At 41.1% G+C, this 21,941-nt stretch overlaps 1 non-coding gene across 1 annotated transcript; it reads right to left on the reverse strand.

Annotated features, from left to right (window-relative positions):
* Positions 1-3,822: 3,822 nt before the first annotated feature.
* On the reverse strand, positions 3,823-3,941 carry LOC145409439 (5S ribosomal RNA). Its single transcript, XR_013899095.1, has one exon. It is a non-coding gene; the product is annotated as a 5S ribosomal RNA (ribosomal RNA).
* Between the last annotated feature and the right edge of the window lie 18,000 nt (positions 3,942-21,941).

The raw sequence follows: 21,941 nt of genomic DNA on the forward strand, positions 1-21,941 counted from the left end.
TAAAATTATGTGATCAGGGATCCATAGATCTCACCCACACCGACATAGAGCGTAGTGGCAGCAAATAGAGAACAACGTCAAGGTGACAAACATCACATGAGTGGGAGGATAGTGGGAATGAGAGAGAGTGGCCTATCAACCTCCAATATAGCAGAGGAACTTGGCATTCACCGCACCACTGCATATCGCTGGCTCAAGAGGTGGGAGGCGGAAGGCAAACTGTGAGATCACCCTAAACCTGGACGGGTGAGAAAAACCACGGCTGAAGAGGAGCAGCGTATGAGAGCATTTTGAAACTCATCCATTCAGCAACGCTGTGGCAGCTAGAGAACAGTTGCAGCTGGATGTGTCTGCAGAGACTATACGGCAGAGGATGAAGGAAATGGGCCATCGCCACCGAACACTAGCGATCAAACCCAGGTTAACGGACCATCATCGGGAATTTCGGCTCTAATTTGCCCAGCGTTATGTGGTGGAAGGCTTGGACCACTGGGGGAGAGTAGTTTTCTCTGATGAGAAAACATTCGTCTCCACATCTCATGGGAAACTTCATTGCTGAAGGAGAGACAATACGAGGTAATTTATATACATATATATATATATATATATATATATATATATATATATATATATATATATATATATATATATATATATATATATATTAGAAGTGTGAACATACGAAATAAAAACCAAAACATGTCTTTATACGTTATATAACATGTCTTCTAGGTATGATGAGAACATCTATCGGGTAGCTCGCAGCGGTCATGTGACTTGCAACGTGTGGGGATGGATTTTCCTGTAGGGGGTTGGACAGGTCACACAGACAGAGGATAGGTTCACCCCAGGTAAGTATTCGGAGATCGTTGAGGAAGTGGTGATGCCCCCTGTCCGCTCCTACGCCCTCCCATATCGAGAGACCATTATCTTCATACAGGATAACAGCCCTGTTCACACAGCTAGGGTAGTGAAACGGTGGTTTGACGAACAGCGCCACGTTGATCTACTCTGATCTACTCTGACCTGAACCCTATAGAAAACGTGCGGGCTAACATTATGAATACGTGGGGGCCAGCACAGGAAAGAACGCCTGAGCAACTCATGCAACACATGACATCGGAGTGGCAAGTCTTGAAAGGGAAACAGACTCTCATTCACAACCACGTGGCTTCCGTCCCAGAGCGCCTCCATAGTGTACTCGTGAAGACTGGTGGTTGGACAAAGTACTGAACTGTCCAGTAATATTGCCTCTTGCAACACTTCCTTGTCATGCCATTTATGGAGCACATTTAATAGCTCTCTTGCATGTTGATATTTCTGTTTCCCTACTAATGTTAGTAAGTAAAACTTAAATGTATTTATTTACAGTGGGATAATATGTAAAGAGTGGAACTATAAAACTTGTGCATTAAAGTTATGAAGAGAATGTGTATAAATAAAAATAAACGTAAAGCAATGGTTTGATTTTTGAGCGCATGGCTACACAGCGAATTACGAAAACGTGTTGGAGCCCCGATACACACTTCCCTGTGAATAATAATATCTTAGAGTATCACTGATCAAAGGAAAATACAGTATTAACCTTCATTGTTCCTAATGAACGTGTAGGTATATTACTCATTAGCAACATTTATACATCTTGGTGAACGTGTTAGTGTCTGATATAGCTGTCAGATATTATCGGTCACAGTATTACTAAGCTCAAACTCCTATCTGACGATATCAGTTTAGCTAGCCTCGTATAATTAACAGTACGCAGCAGATATGTGTCGGTATAATGTAAGTTTAAATGCCGAAAATTTCCGTCGTCTCTATTTCGTCTTTCACAGTTTTCTTTCCTAGATATTCCCACCCTCCTTTTCATAAAATAGTTACTGTATCGTGAACTACATAGAAATAAGTGATGGTTGACAGAAGTAAAATAAAATAAAATAAAACAACACTGATGCCCGGCAGCAATACATTTGGGTGCAATGACAGGCTTGGGGATATATAATTGTTAAAGGTATCCCTCCTTTCCACACCATAGTGAGATAAGAAGGGAGGAAGGATTCATGGGAACAACGTGTGGTGTGAACAGGTATGCCGAGCATAGCTTTTAGGCCCCTCCAATTCGACTGGAGCAATCTCCTCATTGTAGACATCCTATGAAATTAAAGCAAACAACACTGAATCATATCGAAATCCAAACATTTAATAGGTGTTTATAGTTTCTACACGAACATCACAATATGCAAGGTGGTCAGGTTATATCTGTTGTCGAATTGATGGTGATGCGGCGAGGTGCACTGAAATGGGGATATGGAGGAAGAATGAATGGCTGCTAGTTTAGGGTAGCGAGTTTGATCCCTGGTTGACCTACTAGAGCATTGCAGCCTACCTAAGCTGTTTTTTATATTCCAATAACGTTTGGATCGTTGGCCATAATATACACAAACAATACATCCGTTTATGTAGACAATGGACCTAGCGTAAATATAACGATAAAAGTGTTTAAATGCAGAGTGACTGCAATGACTGCGCTGGGGGTAATTTACCCGAGGTTGAGACCCCTACTCACGGGTGGAGCACTACAAGTAGCGTGCGACCAGATTCATAGTGTGGACACTCGCTGCTGTCAGTATCACTTTGCAATGACGTAGTTAAACCGCATCAAATATTCGGTTATGAATCATGATACTAGGGGGAATAGTTAAGGCAGGTCCTTTAGCTGAGCAGTCAATTATTCTCTCTTATTTGAATTTAACTTCCTGTAACCAAAATGAAGTAATTATAAATGACATCGTACTGAGGGAATATTATAAGACTTGCATGAACAATTTACAAAATATCCATTGCTAGTGATGTTGAAATGGAATGGACAATCTTATATCACTTATATATTACACTAATTTTTAGAGCGTGTGTAATTACCTAACATCTCATATTAGCCCACTTCGTAAGGAAACTTTGCATCTCGATAGATACCGACACCAATTAGACAATGTGCCTCGGCCAGGTTCCGCTGCTTCAAAGGTCAAAATCATTAGAAACTAACCCCTGAAACACCGTTCTCAATGCTAACAATACCATAAGTTAATCGGTACTCAATGCTACGTGTTATTCTTACTATAAATGTAATTACAGCTTGCTTATTTAGTACACAGACATCACCTGTATACATTACTTCTTGCCACATAATTAATATTCAGTAATAAATAAGGGACAAAACATTTGTTCCGATACTGAACGCTTCAGCCAATCACGTGCATTCTTACAAAGGCTGTAGATTCTGAGTGATCCATTGAAAAAATACGAGAGTTTACTACGAAGGAGCTGCCAGATATCGCCACACACCAGCATATTTGGTTGCACTTTCTTCTTGGCCAACTGTACATGCGAATGAATATGTCTGTACCTGGTGGCTAACTCCCATACCTCTAACGATGTATTGTGATTTCAACAAAATTGTACTGGGGGTGGCAAAGCTACGGTAAATGGAGGTTTTGATACATAATGGGTTAATAGAGAATATTGGTAAACCACTGTGAAATTTGCCCTGCGTTGCATGATCTCGTCTAGGGGTAGCACGAATACATCTGAAAAGCCATTACCTTTTTCAAAACCTTGATGGTAACTTAAAACGTTTTAAAGTGTTCAATACGTTGAATACTAAATTTGGCAGTACTGTAACAAGAATTTAAATAAGGCATTGCATAGAGGTTCATTCATTCATTGCCAGACGCCATGTATCCCAAACGGGGTGGCCAACGGCTTAGAGTTAATTGTTTTATAGGGAGGGGCACTAATCCTCCACCAACCCCACTTGACAAGTAGGGATGCCAACAGCATCTGGTGTTCCCAGGCGGTCACCCATCCAAGTACTAACCAGACCCAACGTTGCTTAACTTCGCTGATCGGACGGGAAGCGGTGTACTCAACGTGGTATGGCCGTTGGCACTTAATATGTATAAGTTAACGTGACTGATAAGGAAAGAACCCAATCACTTCCCTAGATTACAACACACACCATTTGCTGTACTATCCAGGTCCCTACATCACATAATATATAGATGTGAACAGGCTGGAATAAAGAGCATGCCGTAGTACCCAGCATTTTTACGCTCTGCATATCTTACACGATCACTTAAACGATAATCATGACGAAACCTAAACTACATACTACTGGACGAGCAGGACAATTAGTGCGCTCTTTACACACACACACACACACACACACACACACACACACACACACACACACATATCTCACCAAGCTCCTGAAATACCGTTTTCACTGAATACAAGAAAATTATTTTGTGTTGTGGGAGACGTGGCAGGATACAAAGCTCCGGCCCTCACACCATTATGTGTGTGCATGTGCGTGTGCGTGCATGACCGCACGCAATGATTGGTTGATTGGTTGGTCAGTCGTCTGTCAGTTAGCTGGTCTATCTGTTAGTTGGTCAGTCGTCAGTCTGTCAGTTGGTCGCTGGTTTGTTCGTCGGTCTGCCTGTCTGTTGGTTAGTTGGTCTGTTGGTTAGTTGGTCTGTTGGTTAGTTGGTCTGTTGGTTGGTCTGTCGGCGGTTGGTCTGTTGGTGGGTTGGTCTGTTGGTCTGTTTATTTGTTGACTTGCCGGCCTGTCAGCCTGTTAGTCAATTGGTTTGTAGGTTTGTCAGTCCGTCAGGTGATCGGTCTGTCGGTCGATCAGTCTGTCAGTCTGGCGGCCATTCAACTGCCCTGTCAGTCTGTTGGTCGGTCTTACAATTGGTAGTTGCATTTCAAGGTCTGTTGGTCAGTCAGTCTCTTAGTCTGTCATTCTGTCGGTTGATCTGTCGGTAGGTCTTTCAGTTTTTGGTCGATATTTTGGTTGTTGTGTCCGCATCGCCTGTGCTTCACATTTGTACGTCACTGTTTGATCTGCTGTCCAACCCTGTCATGCAATGCTTTATTCATTATTAACTCCTATACTTACAGTCCATTCTTGTTTCTCGCCGCTGCTCTTAGCGCTCCTGACACTTTCTTCGTTGCACGTTTTGCTTCTTTTCGTCCTCCACACTTCAGTCTCTGGTAAAAACACTGTGTAATATCTGAACACCTGCGCGATTTCCATTTCTGTTCCACTGAGTCCCAACCTACAGTTCACTGCGGCTCTTTAAAATTTCCTTTTGCTCATCCTTACACTGAAGTGCACATTAAGTCTCACACGCACAGTTCTAAGTACCAGTGCTTGCAACTTCGACACATCATTAGCTATTGGTACTGTATCAGCTGCAGACTCAGGTGCAGACAGTTCCCATCCATTACTTCCTTTCTTCAGAACCACTGCACTACCAAGAATATATTTTTTTCTCTCTCTCTCTTTCACCACTCCATCCATATATACACACTAAATGGCCGTGGTCAAATGATACTTTTGTTTTAGTCAACACCCAGTGCATCATCCACCCTCTCAGGTGTTTTTATTCCATTATAAGTACTTTGGTTACCTAACATTCAATCAGCAAACTCCTAGTATCCTATACAATGTACCTACCTATCTACTCTGTCACACTACGTTTTCTCCAAGTCCACAGCAGGTATGTTTTGAATTTTCACTGCAGTGATGATTAAAGAGAAGATTTATACCTACATATCGAAACTGTTCACAGGACAATACAACAGTTTCGTCCAATGAAAACCTATCCTCACAATAAACACAATATCAGTAAATAATTTTTTACTTTTTTCTGTACATCCGACCCGGGGCATAGGTTTTAACAGCTCGATACCTAAGGCCCAGCAGTTCTCCTACATACCATACACCTCCACGTGTGGCCATTATGGCGCAAACACTCAATGTCCTTTTGAATACTTGCTGGGGCTGTCTGTACAGGACTTCTGTATTGGTATTAGCGGGGGTGTTTTTACGACATATAGGCGGATTTAATGGTAGAGCAATAAGCCTACTTTAATGAAATTCGGAATCTTTAATCTGTTCCCTACTCCAGCCGGGATTCAAACCCGCGTCCATTGAAACAACATATCAGCATAGCAATATAATGTAATGTTCATTACACACACACACACACACACACACACACACACACACACACACACACACACACACACACACACACACACACACACACACACACACACACACACACACACACACACACACACACACACACACACACACACACACACACACACACACACACACACACACACACACACACACACACACACACACACACACACACATTACGATAGTTCTTTCCCATTTTAAGGAAAATCGCCGGGAATGATAAGAATTCAGTACGTCACTGATCTGTAATGGATGAACACAAATTAGTGGAACGTTGATGATGTGCTTTAGTTTCTGTAAACATAATACGTAACAGTGAACGATATTAATCGGATAGGAGGTGAACTAGTACAATGAACAATATATTCGTTATTGTTACACTAAAAGTTTTCTTATCTTCAACTGCTCATAAGTATACACTTCATAATCATCGACATCATCATCAACATACGCATCACCGTCCTTCTCCTCCTCCTCACCATCGTCGTCGTCATCATCGTAATATTCTTCCTCCTCCTCCTCCCTCCCATCATCATCATCATCATCATCATCATCATCATAATCATCATCATAATCATCATCATCATCATCATCATCATCATCATCATCATCATCATCATCATCATCATCATCATCATCATCATCATCATCATCATCATCATCATCATCATCATCATCATCATCATCATCATCATCATCATCATCATCATCATCATCATCATCATCATCATCATCATCCTTGTCGTCGCCAGCGTCAATCATAATTTTATCCCACGAGCACAAATTGAGCACAGTGGATCCGAAAATGTAGAATACATTAGCAGGAGGCCAACAGTCAGCGTACCAACTAAAATGGACTGCACTTCCATTCACTCATGACTCAACCATTTCCAAAATCCCGGCATATTCCATTAAATCTCCTCAGTTTGAGGACGTATTATCTCGTACAGTTCCTGGTCCCTGATGATATTATTCATATCAGGCGAGGCTTTTCGGATTATTGAGGATTAATGGAATTAAATTTATTCATAAACCACTACTGTATGTATATATATATATATATATATATAATCAGCCGTTTGAGTGTCCACTGCAGGACCGGCCTATCCCGACCGAAGTGGGGACGATACAGCCAATGTATCTACCAAGTAGCTCAGGCTGTCTAGTAGATATTGTATGTAGGGTGAGAAGTGCTTGTAAGTGTAATTGTAGTGTTGGAGTGGCTTTGGATGTGTATGTAGTCTGTGAACCAAGTGTAATCGGCCCGCGCAAGCCGACTGGGTGCAAGCATACTTTATAGTAGGCGACACTGGTTCAACCACAGCACCTCTTATGTCCGCCAAGCAGTACATGGCCAGAAGAATGCTCCCAAAGTTTATTACCCTGGCGAGGCGCGAACTCCCGTTCTTCAGTATACGAAAACGCACACTTTACCACTGTACCACAGAGGCGCCAGATATATATCTATATATATATATATATATATATATATATATATATATATATATATATATATATATATATATATATATATTATAATAGCACGCGAGTGAACAAAAAAATAATCTGATAAACTATCAAGCACGACGAATCATTGTCATCATCACCACCACCATCACCATAGTCATCGATATCACAGTGATCAAGAGTGTACTTTTGCTACTTAGATGTGGTAAGGCAATGTATGTAGGGATGTCTCCGACGCACCCAATACACTTAACAGGCAAAATTCTTCCTAACTCACAAACACAGATGTATAAACTATCATAAACATCTTGTTGTGATCTTTGACCTATGCTGTTCTACACAACTCCAGAAATAGCTAAAGCATACCATTAAAACACAATGAACAAAATAATATCCACTTTCTTTCTTTCTTCCATTCTTTCTTCTTCTACTTCATCTTCTTCTTCTTCTTCTCCTTCCTCTTCCTCCTCCTCCTCTTCTTCTTCGTCTTCTTCTTCTTGTTTCTTCTTCTTCTTCTTCTTCTTCTTCTTCTTGTTTCTTCTTCATCTTGTTTCTTCTTCTTCTTGTTTCTTCTTCTTCTTGTTTCTTCTTCATCTTGTTTCTTCTTCTTCTTCTTCTTCTTCTTCTTCTTTCTTTCTCCTCCTCCTCCTCCTCCTCCTCCTCCTTCTCTTCCTTCTCCTCCTCCTCCTCCTCCTCCTCTTCCTCCTCCTCCCCCACCACCTCGAATTGCCAAACAAAAATCTGATGTGGCCTCATTTAATCAACATTCAGGCTTTTGCGTGTCTCAGCTCCACCACAGGTGATAATATCTACACTAACCTGCTCCATCTAATAAAGTTCCACAGGTTACGCTTGTTGAGGAAGACTATTTATTCGACTGCTACACTAGTTTCCAACTCAATGGCTTCTGTATTTATTAAAATAGTTTGGCGTTCTCCTCGGGCAGAAGGAGTTTGAAACCAGGATGCAACCCTTACAATGTTATCTCCATAACTATTTTACCAGTCCAGATCTATTCCTCCTCAGTTTCAGTCTCGTTTCGTCGTTGCCAGTATCTTGCATCTTCACATTCACTTAAAATGTCAATCCATTTCCTATATATATTAACAGGTTGCAATTACAACCTGTCGTTACTGCATACAGAACTGAGTCAACCATCGTGACAGGAAAAAGTTAAAGTTCACTATTATCCCCACTGCGATAGGTTGGGGAGTGTGGATCTAATGGGGAATGCGTCATAATTACCTGAGTGTCACACATCTTTTATACCTGCAGTGTCGAGGTGGATTGCAGCCCCACACAGATGAGGGTGCTTTACTGTAGGATATAATTATTCATATCATCTTCCTGGCTTTCTTTGCCTCCTCATATCTAGAATTCTACTTACATAAACACAAATCACCTCTTCTGCCGGTATCCATACTCTCAAAGGACATACGAGTATTATTAAAGACAGCTCAACAGGTTTCCTAGTCATTACATTTCAGATTACAAATTCTCTTATCCTCTCCCACCTACGCATCCACGATATTTTCCTGAAGTCGCCTTCCCAAGTTTAGATTATTCATATTTCTTCCATACCACTCTTTTGCATTAATACATCCACATCCAGTTCCCTTGTAATATATTTGCTCATTTCTTGTTTCGTATCAGTGTACTCGTATTCATTAAAACTGCCAAAATTCTCCCAAACCTTTTCACATTACTTCCTTTTCTTTATTGTCCCAGAACTAAACTGCTTAAACTTCCACCAGTTCAGCTCGTATTCTGTTCAGCAACACATCAAACTGGGAGTCATTTGCTCATTCAGAAACTACTTTTTATTTTTATCTGCTTTAACTTTTACATATTGCTCTTAACACACATCTACAAAACTCAGAAGCATTCGGCAAAGGTCCCAAACACAAGAAGTAGCTCAACATGATCTGAACGTTTTACATTTCATATATTCCATTTTTCACTGCCCTTCACCACCTTTTACTTTTTTTACTTTCTTGATTAACTTAGTCAACTCTGGAACTGTCTACATCAGTCTTTGTTCCTCACAGCTTATCAGTCGCATTATCTTAAACACTCTGCCTCGAAATGAATGTATCTTGAATTTGTTTTTCTCTTCATTCAGTTCTCTTTGGGACGAACAGTATTTTCGGGTTGTCAGATTTTTTTCCTTTATAAAAAAAAATGTGTCACTTTATTAGATATGTGGGTACATCGTACACCCTTGTAACACTCCAGTACTGATGCTGAACCATTCACTATCCATCACATGCATCATCAACAACACATTCTGTTCAACATTTTCTATCACAACAAATAGAGATAAAAATTGCCCAGTGAATTCACCTTTCAAAGAGAAATTAATACAAATCTTTTCAACTTCTCGTAAATTTGGAAAGAATGGATGGTCTTAATAAAAAATACGCAGAGTTCATCCTTTCCTGTAACGTTTAACTTATAATTATATGGCTAGTTTGTGTTAAGAAAAATGTGGAATACTATTATAGGTTATCCACATCCAGCCTAAGATATAACTTTCAGTTAGATTCAGAAACTAATACAATAAAGCATTATGCGTATGGACAACGGGAACATTTAAGTTTTCTCATTTCGAAGCTCAAAGACCAATTTTCCCCCTGTCCCTCTGAAAAATATTTATCAGGTTAAGAAATAAGCCGTTACAATATGTGTGGCGAACTATCTGCAGGCGTAATAAAAAGCGAGTGCGGAGTCCAATATTATTAGTTTCAACTCCAGGGCAGCCCCGGGGGATGGATGGCAGGCACATGACTAGGTAGGAAGGCAAAGAAGAGGAGAAGGCAAGTGGAGAAGGAGGGAGTGAGACAGGAGGGTAGGGAGTGAGGGAGAAAGGGTGGCAGGTAGGCAGGAAAGGCAGGCACGTAGGTAGGAGGCAAGTGAGTGTGGAGGGGACGGAGACAGGTAGACAGAAGACAGGGATAGGAGGAAAGGAATGAGGCAGGAAGGTCTGGAGTGAGAGAATGAGGCAAGCATACAAGGAAGGAAGGAAGAAAGGGAGAAGGCGGATGTAGGACGGCGGGGAGGGAAGGAGAGAGGGAGGAAGGCAGATACGAAGGAGGGTTGGGAATGAGGTAGGCATGCTGGCAGAAGGGAAGGAAGTGAGGCAGGCAGGCAAGCAAGCAGGCAGAAGGGGAGAGAGTGAGGTAGGCAGTCGGGCAGAAGGGGAAGAAGTGAGGCAAGGCGCCAGGCAAGAGGGAAGGGAGTGAGGCAGACAGACAGGCAGGAGAAAAATTAGTGAGCATGGAGGAGGTAAAAGAGTAGAACGAAATGGAAACCTAAAGGGGTGGAGGAAAGGAAAACAATAACAAGTGAAGAAATGGAGGGATAAGAAATTAAAAATACACAGTAATGAAAGGAAAGCAACGAGTAGGAAAACAATTACAGGTGGAAATAAACGAAGCCAAACAAAGAGAAAACAGGAAAGAAAGGGAAAGGAGAGAGTGGGAAAGGGTATATATAGACAAAGGAAAAAATGAAAGGGTGGAAGGATGTTGACGAAAACGTAGATACAAAAAAGGTAAACGGGATAAGAGGAAATTACCGAAGCAGGGAGTGAGGGAGATAATTATAAATAATTAGGAAACTAGAACGATGGGAAGAATTATACATGATGGAAGACGCAGAAGAAATAACATGCAAATTGAAAGATAGGAAAAAGAAAAAGGGGTATCGAAGGAGAGAGAGAGAGAGAGAGAGAGTGCAGGGAAGAACTGTGTGCAAGAAAAAAAGACAGAAGAAAAGGAGGAAATAATAGAAGCAGAAAAGAGGCAGATGCAAAAATTAGATTAATATCGGATGAAGGGACGATTTATGCATCATGGAAAACACAGGCATATACCTGTGGAAGAAAACGAAAGTTGATAAGGAGAAAAAACAACAAAACAGGGAGGGAAAAACACACAAAAGAAATGAAGGAAATAAAATGAAGGAAAAAATATGCGTGATAGAAAACACAGAGAAAAGGGAACAAGAAAACACGGCTGTGGAGACAAATTCCAAGATACGGAAAACAGGAGAAGTAGTAATCAGTGAAATAAAGAAAGAAGAAAACACAGAAACAGGAAGAATACGGGAAGATTTATGCATCAATAGCAATAGTGAGTCAGAATACCAATTTCACAAAAATACATAGACATACGAGTAATGTAGAGAAGGAAGAAGAAAACATGGAAAGAGGTAAGAAACGGAGCAGGAATGTAAAAACACACATAGGAGAGAGGAAGAAGGATAACACAAAGGTAGAGGGGAAAGAATATTATCAGATATTGGCACAGATGTGGATAAGTAAACAGAAAAAAAAAAAAGGAAAGAAAAAAATCAATGAAGCCAGGAAGGGAAAGATAGAGGAGAAGAGGAAAGAACGACGGCTGGTCATCCATACCTGTAAACAGTAGGAAGAAAGAGGAAGAACATAAGCAAAGAGCAATATAAACGGAATAAAGAGGGGGAACAAGGAGCGAGGATATCAAAGAAACAGGAAGGAAGGAAGACTGAATCAAGTCTGGAATTATGCATACAGGAAAACAGTGAACAGGAAGAGAAAAAAACGAGAAGACGTAGGCACAAACGTAGATAAGAAAGAGAGAAAAACGAACGGAAAAAAGGGAACTGAGCAGGGAAGAAAAACACGTGAAGAGAGGCATCGTGAAAGTGAGAAAGAACAGAATTTTACATGAAGGGCATGTGAAGGATAAAACAGGGGACCGAGAGAGAGAGAGAATGGGGTAAACTTTTACCTCCATGAATAATAATAAAAAGAAAAAGAAGATGAAGACGAAGACAAAGAAGAATAAGAATAAAGATAAAAATAATAATTCATACCAGTTTGGGAAGAGGCATGTAGTTGGCTAGGTCTGTTTACCTTGTAAGCTAGTAACTATTTAATAATTCAACTCTCTCTCTCTCTCTCTCTCTCTCTCTCTCTCTCTCTCTCTCTCTCACTTTATCTGTGTATCTGTCTATTATTCATTCATTCATTTAGTTTCTCTCGCCGTTTCCCTACCACACACATTGTACCGATGAATCAAGTTACTCGATCTTTGAAACGACTAAAAATTCAGGGTTTAATACAGATAATCAGTGGATCTGCCCTTACTTTAGTTTACGAACTTAGTCCTGAGTGGGTTAATGTTTTCTTGGTTACACAAGCTCAGTGATTATCTTCCACGGCAACAAAAGATCACAAGATTATGATTCCTGCAGCACCTCTCAGACCTTCAGTATCTTCTCGGATGATTGGAGCTCCCCCTCCAAAGGTGCATCCTCCAGTGACAGTTAAGACCCGGAAAATGAAGGAGTCGAGAGTAGAGGAGCCCAGATGTAGTAGCGGAACTCACTGTGGTTCAGACCTGCTTCAAAAGTCCCATTTTATCTCATGGAGCAAACAGACTCTTACCGATATATGTATCACTGTATGTACGCTGTACACAAAGATGATTATTCAAACGAATCAGCAGAAAGCGACTCTCCTGGACATTGTGCAGTTATTTGTAATGAAGTTCACTAGACAGCAGTAGTTCAGTAAACAGTGGACATAATGAATTACAGAGGTGCATTTGTGTACCAGACTACAAGAAACCCGTCCACTGACTGAAATCCTCTCTAGCAATCCACCGGGTACAAGTACTTCATCGAACTACCTGCATAACCGCTCACTATGGTACAGCGTTTTTCAGGCAACAAATAAGTGGACAGTTCACATAATTCCATTCCAGTGTCTCCTGAACCCTCTCAGGTGCAGTCAGGCGTGAAAGTCTTTCCCAGGACACTAATGCAGTAATAAGGTCAAACGAAAAAGTCCTCCTTAGACACTGCTGTCACCCAAGAACCCAAGCGGCGACAGCAGCTCCACTGAATCGAAAACAAAAATCTTTGTATCTTGGCTACAGAAGACTTCAGTTTTTTGTCGGCAGTCTGGCATCATCACTGCGCCTTCTAGGCAAAGACGTAACCCATTCAGGTTGCATACTCTTTATGCATTGGTGCATAATGTTATATTCCGGTCACACAAAAACAGCCTCACCTGGACGCAGCTTTTCTGTCATTATGTCTCTTACAAATAACAGGTCTCGTGTCAGCTGACATATCTAACCCTGAGGTCAAGAGAGTTATTCATTCAGCCAAGTAACACTTTCAAATACAGGCAGACCTCTCCAGCACATAAACTCCGATTTCACTCTAAGAATACCTACTGATTGTTTCAGCAGCCTTTACTGTACATTTGTCAATAATAGATCAACTGGGGACTGTAAACCAAAGTGCTCTCCAGTATCAGTATCCACAGTTGTTAAGCGTCTCATACTCATTTTCTTCACTCTTCAGTCATTTCTAACTATTTACCATATCCTTCTTCCTTTTTTCCTACTCCTCATCTCTACATTCTCTCATGTTCTTCCTTCATCTCTCCCTTCATTCTTCATTCCTTCCTCCTCTCCTCGATCATCTTTTTATCTCTCCTTACATGTTCTCACTCTCCCCTCACCTTCTCTTGTCACGCTCGTCTGTCTTATCTTCTCCTTTCCTCGTCCCTCTCTTCTCCTTTTCATCTCTTTCATCTTTCTTATCTTCTCTCCCCCTTTCCTCCTTTCCTCCCTCACGCTCTGTCTTCCTCGTCCCTCTTAGTCATAATTCTTTTTCTCATTTCCTCCCTCCTTCCTCCAGCCTTGTATACCAGTCTCTCTCTCTCTTTCTCTCTCTCTCTCTCTCTCTCTCTCCCTCCCTCCCTCTCTCTCTCTCTCTCTCTCTCTCTTTCTCTCTCTCTCTCTCTCTCTCTCCGCATATATATATATATATATATATATATATATATATATTTCTTCCTCCTTTATTTCGTTCTCTTCATTCGGTCTTGTTCTCCCATTTTCCTTCTTTCTCTCTTTTCTTTTCTCTTATCTTCATTCCTCCTCTATCATGTTTTTTTTTTCTTGTTTCTATCCCTCCACACATTCTCTTGCTTCCCTCTCAGCCTCCTCTTCGTTCCCTTCATATATCTCTCCCTACCTCCTATCCTCCATCCTCCCCTCCTCCTCTTCTCTCCTGCTTCCCTCCTTACTTTTTTCAATACTTTTTTTCTCCTTCCACTTTGTGCCTTTCATTTCTCCCTCCTTTCCCTCTTTCCTCTCATCTCCTCCATTTTCTTTCTTCACTTCCGTTCCTCCTCCCTCACTCTCTTTCCACCTGTATCCACTTTTCTCTCTACTTTTCATTTCTTCCTCCTCCCTTCATCATCCCTTCCTCCCCATTCCCTCCTTATTCCTCCTCTCTTTCTTGTCCTTCATATATAAGCACCTCCTACCTCTCTGACCCTCCCAATTAGCGTATATTCTCTCTCTCTCTCTCTCTCTCTCTCTCTCTCTCTCTTTACCTACCTACCAACCTACCTACTTACCTACCTACCTACCTAGCTCGCCACACTTGCCACGCCACCGTCCCCCTTCTTCCATCGTCGGCTGGGTATAACGGGATGAACACCGACCCGAGATTTGTACCTGTGCGGCTTGATTAAATAAGGGGAAAGGGAGAGGGGAAGGATGGAAGGACGGAGGGAAGGGAAAGGGAACAAACATATGGTAGGGTGCGAGGGAATAGGAGACGATGGGAAAGATGAAGAGATAGTGGAAGAGGGAGGGAGGATGCAGGATGAATCACAAGGAAGCATAATATGTGCATGAAGGGGGATTAAATCGAAGAGTGAGTCTGTGGGAGCAAAGGATGTGATAGAAAGAGGCATGAAGGGAAGAGAGGATAGGACGGATGGGAAGGAAAGAAGAGACATGGGAAAGTGTGAAGGGGAATAAAACAAAATGGAGAATGAAAGAGGGAGAGTAAATTTAAGAAATGGATGAAGACTAAGAGACGGGAGAGGAGGAGAGAGATGATGTGACAGATGGAAAGGGGAAATTTAGAATTTGAGAGTAAGGAAAAAGTGGAGGAGGATGAAGAAAGAGTGAGTGACTGAATTAATGAGAAGGCATGATACTGGCAGCGAACTGGTCACAAAAGGGGGATGCGATGAATAGGAAAAGAGTTACATAAGAAACAGTGTGACAGGGAATGGAGGGAAGGGGGAATAGAAAAGAAGTCAGTGTCTTTAAGACTTGAGCAAGAATGAAAAAGTGAGCGAGGTAGAAAAAGGTGGAATGCTGGTAAAGAGGGAAAAGGAAATATATGGCAGAGTGTGAGTGAGAAACAGAAAAAAAAAAAAAAAATCTAGTGTGTATCAGTAAAATGAAAATGTGATAGGAAGTATGTGAAAGTAATTTTACAAGAAAGTTACAGAAAATACAGATAGTGTGAGAAACTGATACAGAATGAAAGTGATATAGATTTTAAGATACAGTGGAAAGGGTGATAATTAAAAAGAAACATATATTAACACGTAAGGGGGAATGGAGGAATACACGATAAGAGCAAGTGAGTAACTTTGTGCTATTTGTGATATTTTAATAAAATTTCAGAGAATGGAAGGCAAGGAAGGAAGAGATGTTATAAGAAGACATGTAGAAGAGCGTAAGAGGGAATGCAGAAATATATGAAAATATTGAGTTTATGAATATACGGAAAGTAAGAGACGTGAGCTGTAATGGAGGGGCGATTGGGTGAGTGAATGAATGAATGAGTGAGAATAGAAGAATAAAAACTGATAAAGAATGGAAAACATGGAAGGGTGAAATGATAAAAGCTTTAGACGGAAAAGACAAGGAAGCATAGTAAAGGAAGTCAGGGGAAATGAAGAAAGCGTAAATTGGAGTTGGTGCTCAGACAGCACAGCGAGGTTACGCCCTAACTTTCATCTTCACCTTTGACTCTGACCTTTGATCGACCTCCACCAAACTTATATAACTTCTTCGTAGATCCAAACACAAATGCATGTGTCAGTTTTGATCCGAATCAGATCATGCAATATTGAGATGTATTAACATTGTTCCATACCCTATGATTTCATCATCCTTTGTGTAATTTTAACGTACAGTATGCTGCATGTTTGATCACGAGCGTGTTCTACCTCACTCCCCCCCTTCTACCGTTATAGTAGAGTAAGTCGTTCTTTCTGTTGTTCAGAGCGGGATTGTCAACTCTTTGTCCCCATGGCTTCATTTGCGCGTCCTTCTCACAAGTTGTATCAAGCTCTGCCGGCCCCTATATAATGAGCTCTGTCTGCATTATTGCCACTTAGATCTACTCCTCATTTTGTTCACATCTCTGTCCTCCCCTGTACAGTCATTATTGTGAGTGCTCAGAAAGTCTCCAGCTGTGAGTGCTCAGAAAGTCTCCAGCTGTGTAATTTGAGTATAAGTGTTATTGCATTTTGTTCTTGTACTGTATAGCATAAGGTGTTAATTCGTAGGCCTAGTGAGGTTTTTGTAATTCATGTAGGGTTCTTGTTGTCAGCCATCATTAATAATATTTTGTATCTGTAATAATATATCTTGCATTCACTGAGTATTATCTGGTATCTCATTTTAACAGGGCTGACTTAGATAAATTTACTCTTGCTAATTTCGTGTTAATAGAGGCTATTGCAGTTAACCATATATTTAACCTGTTTTTGCCATTGCATTATCCTTATGAGTCCTGAATGTTTTGTTGTTAGTTTGAGCATTAAACTTTAACTTGTAATTTTACCTAACTCTTTTGTTTTGCACCTGGAACTTTACGGGACAGTAGTGATTTTTAGTATTCTCACTTAAAGTGTACATTATCTTTCTCTGTTCCGTAACATAAATTTGGCGACCTCTTATCAGGATATTCAGGATATTATCATTAGGATATTGCTCGATATTTTGTGACTGTGATTTATTCATGATGTCTACTATTACTACACTTGATGAAGCCAAAGATTTTTTGTCAAATGTGCAAACAGTGTGTGATGTAGAAAACAGAACAAAGAATGAACTTAAGCTTGTTGCTCAACAATGGGGAATTGCAGTTCACTCTCATCATTCTAAAGATCAAATTGTTGGCATGATTAATAAAAGCTTGTTTAATGTAACTCCTCCAAATGAGCAAACGCAGATTGAATTAGCTAAGTTACAGCTAGCTCTGCAGGAGGCTCGTGTTAAGGAGGCTGAATTTCATGCACGTGCTAAGGAGGCTGAGTCTCAGGCTAAGGAGGCGGAGTCTCAGGCTAAGGAGGCTGAGTTTCAGGCTCGTGCAAAGGAGGCTGGGGCACAAGTTGAAATTGCTAGGATTCAGGCAGACCATGAGTATCGCAAGAAACAAGGTGGAACTGGATCATCTAGCTCTGATGATTTTGATGTGGCTAAAAATGTTAAACTTGTCCCTCCTTTTAATGAATCTGATTTAACAAAGTATTTTCAGTTGTTTGAGAGGGTAGCTACAGGTTTTAATTGGCCCAAACAGTATTGGCCAGTACTCCTTCAAACTGTTCTCACCGGTAAAGCTCAAGTAACTTATGCAGCTTTGCCTCAGGATCAATCTGATAATTTTGATGTAGTTAAGAGCTTGATTCTTAAGGCCTATGAGCTTGTTCCTGAAGCCTATAGAGTAAAATTTAGGACAACTTACAAGCAAGATAAGCAATCCCATGTTGAGTATGCAAAAATCAAAGAAGATCTGTTAGAGCAGTGGTTAAATTCTAAGAATGTGGGTTCTGATTTTGGTAAATTTAAGCAGATGATTTTGCTGGAGGACTTCAAGAGGTGTGTTAATAAAGATGTAAGCCTATATCTTGATGAGAGAAGAATAGATAATTTGTCTGATGCTGCAGTTTTAGCTGATGAATATGTTCTCATTCACAAGAGATATTCTAAAGAAATAAAGGAAAGCTGAGAGTAAGTACGTTGCCTCTACTCAGAGTACAGGTAACAGGAAAGAGAATAAAGATGATGTTTCTCAGGAAGTAAATACCAGCTCCACCTCTAGATTTCAGAAAAGTAAATGTACTTATTGTAGTAAGCTTGGTCATACTACGGAGAAATGTTTCAGGAGACAGCGTGATGTGAAGAAAAAGGAGTCTCTAAATATTCAGTCAATTGGTCTAGTGTCCACTCTTGAGAGTTCCCAGATTTCTTTAACTGAGTTAACTGAACCTGCTTTGAGGGGTAACTTAAATTCTCATGATGGAGCTCCTCTTTTGAGCAGTAACGTGGGTGACACTCTCAAGAGTTCATGTGCTAATTTCCTGTCTGATGGTTTTGTCAGTCCTCTGGACAATAATGACAGGAAATCAGTTAAAATATATCGTGATACAGGTGCTTGCCAATCCCTTATGCTGACCAGTGTTCTAGGCTCTAATGTTAATTCCTCTGATGAAACTGTAATCTTACAAGGTGTAGGGAATAATTACTTCTCTGTCCCTCTGTGCAGAGTGAATTTAGAGTCTAGTTTTGTTAATGGTTCCGTTATGGTTGGGTTGGTTGAGACACTCCTAATGTCAGGTGTAACTTTCTTACTTGGAAATGATATTGGTGGAAGTCAGGTGTGTCCAGCTCCTCAGTTGTCTAGTGAGCCAGTGGCTGCGGCCCGGGATTGTGATGTCCCTGATGTGTTCCCTGCATGTGCTGTCACTAGGGCTAAGTCTAAAGTTACTGGTGATTTAGAGGATAATGATGATGATGATGTTATCCTAGCTGACACTTTTCTTGCTAATTTGGACCACTCACCAGATGAGGCAGTACCCCGTAGTGTTGATAATTTGTCTCGTCAAGAGTTGGTTGAGTTGCAGGTTGCTGACCCTGAGTTAAAAGGTCTTGCTAACTCTACTTGCAGTGAGGAAGAGTCAACTGGTGCTTCTACTTGTTATTATATAAAGTCAGGAGTACTTATGAGGAAGTGGAGACCCCCAACAGCATCAGCCGACTGTGAATGGGAGGTTGTACATCAAATTGTCATCCCTCGTGTTTGTAGGCAGGATATCATTAGAGTGGCTCATGATTCCAGTTTGGCAGGACACCTTGGAGAGAGGAAGACTGTGGCACGCATTTGGAAACACTTCTACTGGCCAGGTATCTTCAGGGATGTTTCCTGGTATTGTAAGTCTTGTCACACCTGTCAAGTTGTGGGGAACTGTAATCAGACCGAAAAGGTTGCACCCCTAGTTCCCATTCCTCCTTTTGAGGCGCCATTCACCCGTGTGTTGGTGGATATTGTGGACCCTCTTCCTAAGACTTCTTCAGGATTTTCTTATGTGTTGACCCTGATTGATATGGCTACTCGTTATCCTGAAGCCATTCCACTTAGAAATATCTCAGCAAAGAACGTGGTTAAGGAAATGCTAGGGTTCTTCACAAAGTTTGGTCTGCCCAAGGAGGTACAGTCAGACCGGGGAAGTAATTTCATGTCAAACGTTTTCAATCAGTCTCTGAAAGAGTTGGGCATCACCCAGATCACGTCTTCAGCTTACCATCCCCAGACCCAAGGAGCGTTGGAGAGATATCATCAAACACTCAAATCGATGCTCAAGAAATACTGTTTGGAACATCAGAAAGACTGGGATAAAGGTCTTCCATTCGTTGTGTTTGCTGCAAGAGAATCTCCAAATGAATCACTGGGCTTCTCACCCTTTGAACTACTGTTTGGCAATGAAGTAAGAGGACCCCTTAAGTTACTCAAGGAATGCTGGCTGTCGGAGGAAGATGACGTCAACCTGCTGGAGTATGTGATGAAGTTCAAAGAACGGCTGTCCACTGCTTTACAGCTGGCGAGAGAGAATTTAGGAGCTGCTCAGGAGAAGATGAAGACTTGGTATGATAAGAAGTCCAGGTTACGCCACTTTCAGCCAGGAGATCAGGTTTTGATTCTGCTACCGGTGCATGGGCAACCTCTTCAAGCCAAGTTTAGTGGTCATTATTTCGTGGAGAAGAAACTCAGTGATGTCAACTATGTCATCGCCACACCAGATCGTAGAAAGAACAAGCAACTTTGTCACATCAACATGCTAAAGTTATATCACAGGCGGGACGAAAATAACCCAGTCTGCACTGTAGCTGTTCCACCCGAGTCTGCAAGTGAAGTTCTCCCATGCAGCATGAGCCTGAGTGATAGTTTGGGGAAGAATCCTGATATCATGTATGATCTCCAGACTAAGCTTTCTCATCTACCTCCCGAGGAAAGGCAGGAGTTTTCGGCATTACTGCAGGAGTACCCGCAAGTGTTCCATGCCACTCCAGGAAGAACCACTGTGTTGATACATGATGTCGATGTTGGAGACGCAAAGCCAATTAAACTGCCTCCTTACCGTGTGAACCCAGTGAAACTTCCTCTCATCCAGAAGGAGCTTGGCTACCTGTTGGACCACAAGATGATTGAGCCCTGTCAGAGCGAGTGGAGTTCTCCTGTCACTCTAGTCCCAAAGCCAGGTGGGTCACAGCGGCTTTGCATCGACTACAGACGTGTTAATCAGATAACCAAAACAGACACTTACCCTCTCCCTCGTGTGGAAGATTGCATAGACAAGATCAGAAAGGCTAGGTATATAAGTAAGTTTGATTTGTTAAAGGGATACTGGCAAGTACCTATGACTGAACGTGCTAGGGAGATCTCATGTTTTGTAACACTTGGAAAGACTTTTGCATGTTCTGTAATGCCATATGGTATGAAGAATGCACCAGCCACATTTCAGAAGCTCATGAATGTTGTAACAGAGGGTTTGGCAGGGTGTGTTGTTTATATTGATGATGTATTAATCTTCAGCGACAACTGGAAAGATCACCTATGCCATGTCAGTAAATTTCTTGAGCGTTTGGTTCAGGCTAATCTTGTAGCTAATTTATCAAAGTGTGAGTTTGGTCAAGCTAAAGTTCAGTACCTTGGGTACGTAATTGGTGATGGACATGTTGCGCCACCAGCAGCTAAGGTTCAGGTTATAAGTGATCTTCCCAGACCTAAAACTAGGAAAGAGCTACAAAGATTTTTGGGAATGGTAGGTTATTACAGGAGATTTGTTCTTAACTTTTCAATTCTTGTATCACCACTTACAGACCTACTGAAAAAGGGAGTTAAATTTGTCTGGACTGATAACTGTGAATCCTCTTTCAACAAACTTAAAGCTATCCTATTAAGTCAGCCAGTGCTCGCTACTCCAAATTTTGCTAAGCCTTTTAAGATGTCTGTTGATGCAAGTGATACAGGAGCTGGGGCTGTTTTGCTGCAAGAGGATGATCAGGGTATTGAACACCTGTATCTTATTACAGTAAGAAGTTCACTCCACCTCAAAAGAACTACTCAACTATTGAGAAAGAGCTTTTGGCCTTTATTTTGGGTTTACAGCATTTTTCATTTTATTTGTGTTCTGGTTTTGACCCCATAGTCATTTATACCGTTCATAACCCACTGAAATTCCTTAGTAAGTTTAAAGATAAAAGTCAGAGATTGACAAGATGGAGTCTACTTCTTCAGGAGTATTCATTAGACATACAACATGTCA

This window comes from Coenobita brevimanus, chromosome 80 (genome assembly GCF_032717465.1).
Source record: "Coenobita brevimanus isolate Jiangsu-jjx chromosome 80, ASM3271746v2, whole genome shotgun sequence".
Lineage (NCBI taxonomy): Eukaryota > Metazoa > Arthropoda > Malacostraca > Decapoda > Coenobitidae > Coenobita > Coenobita brevimanus.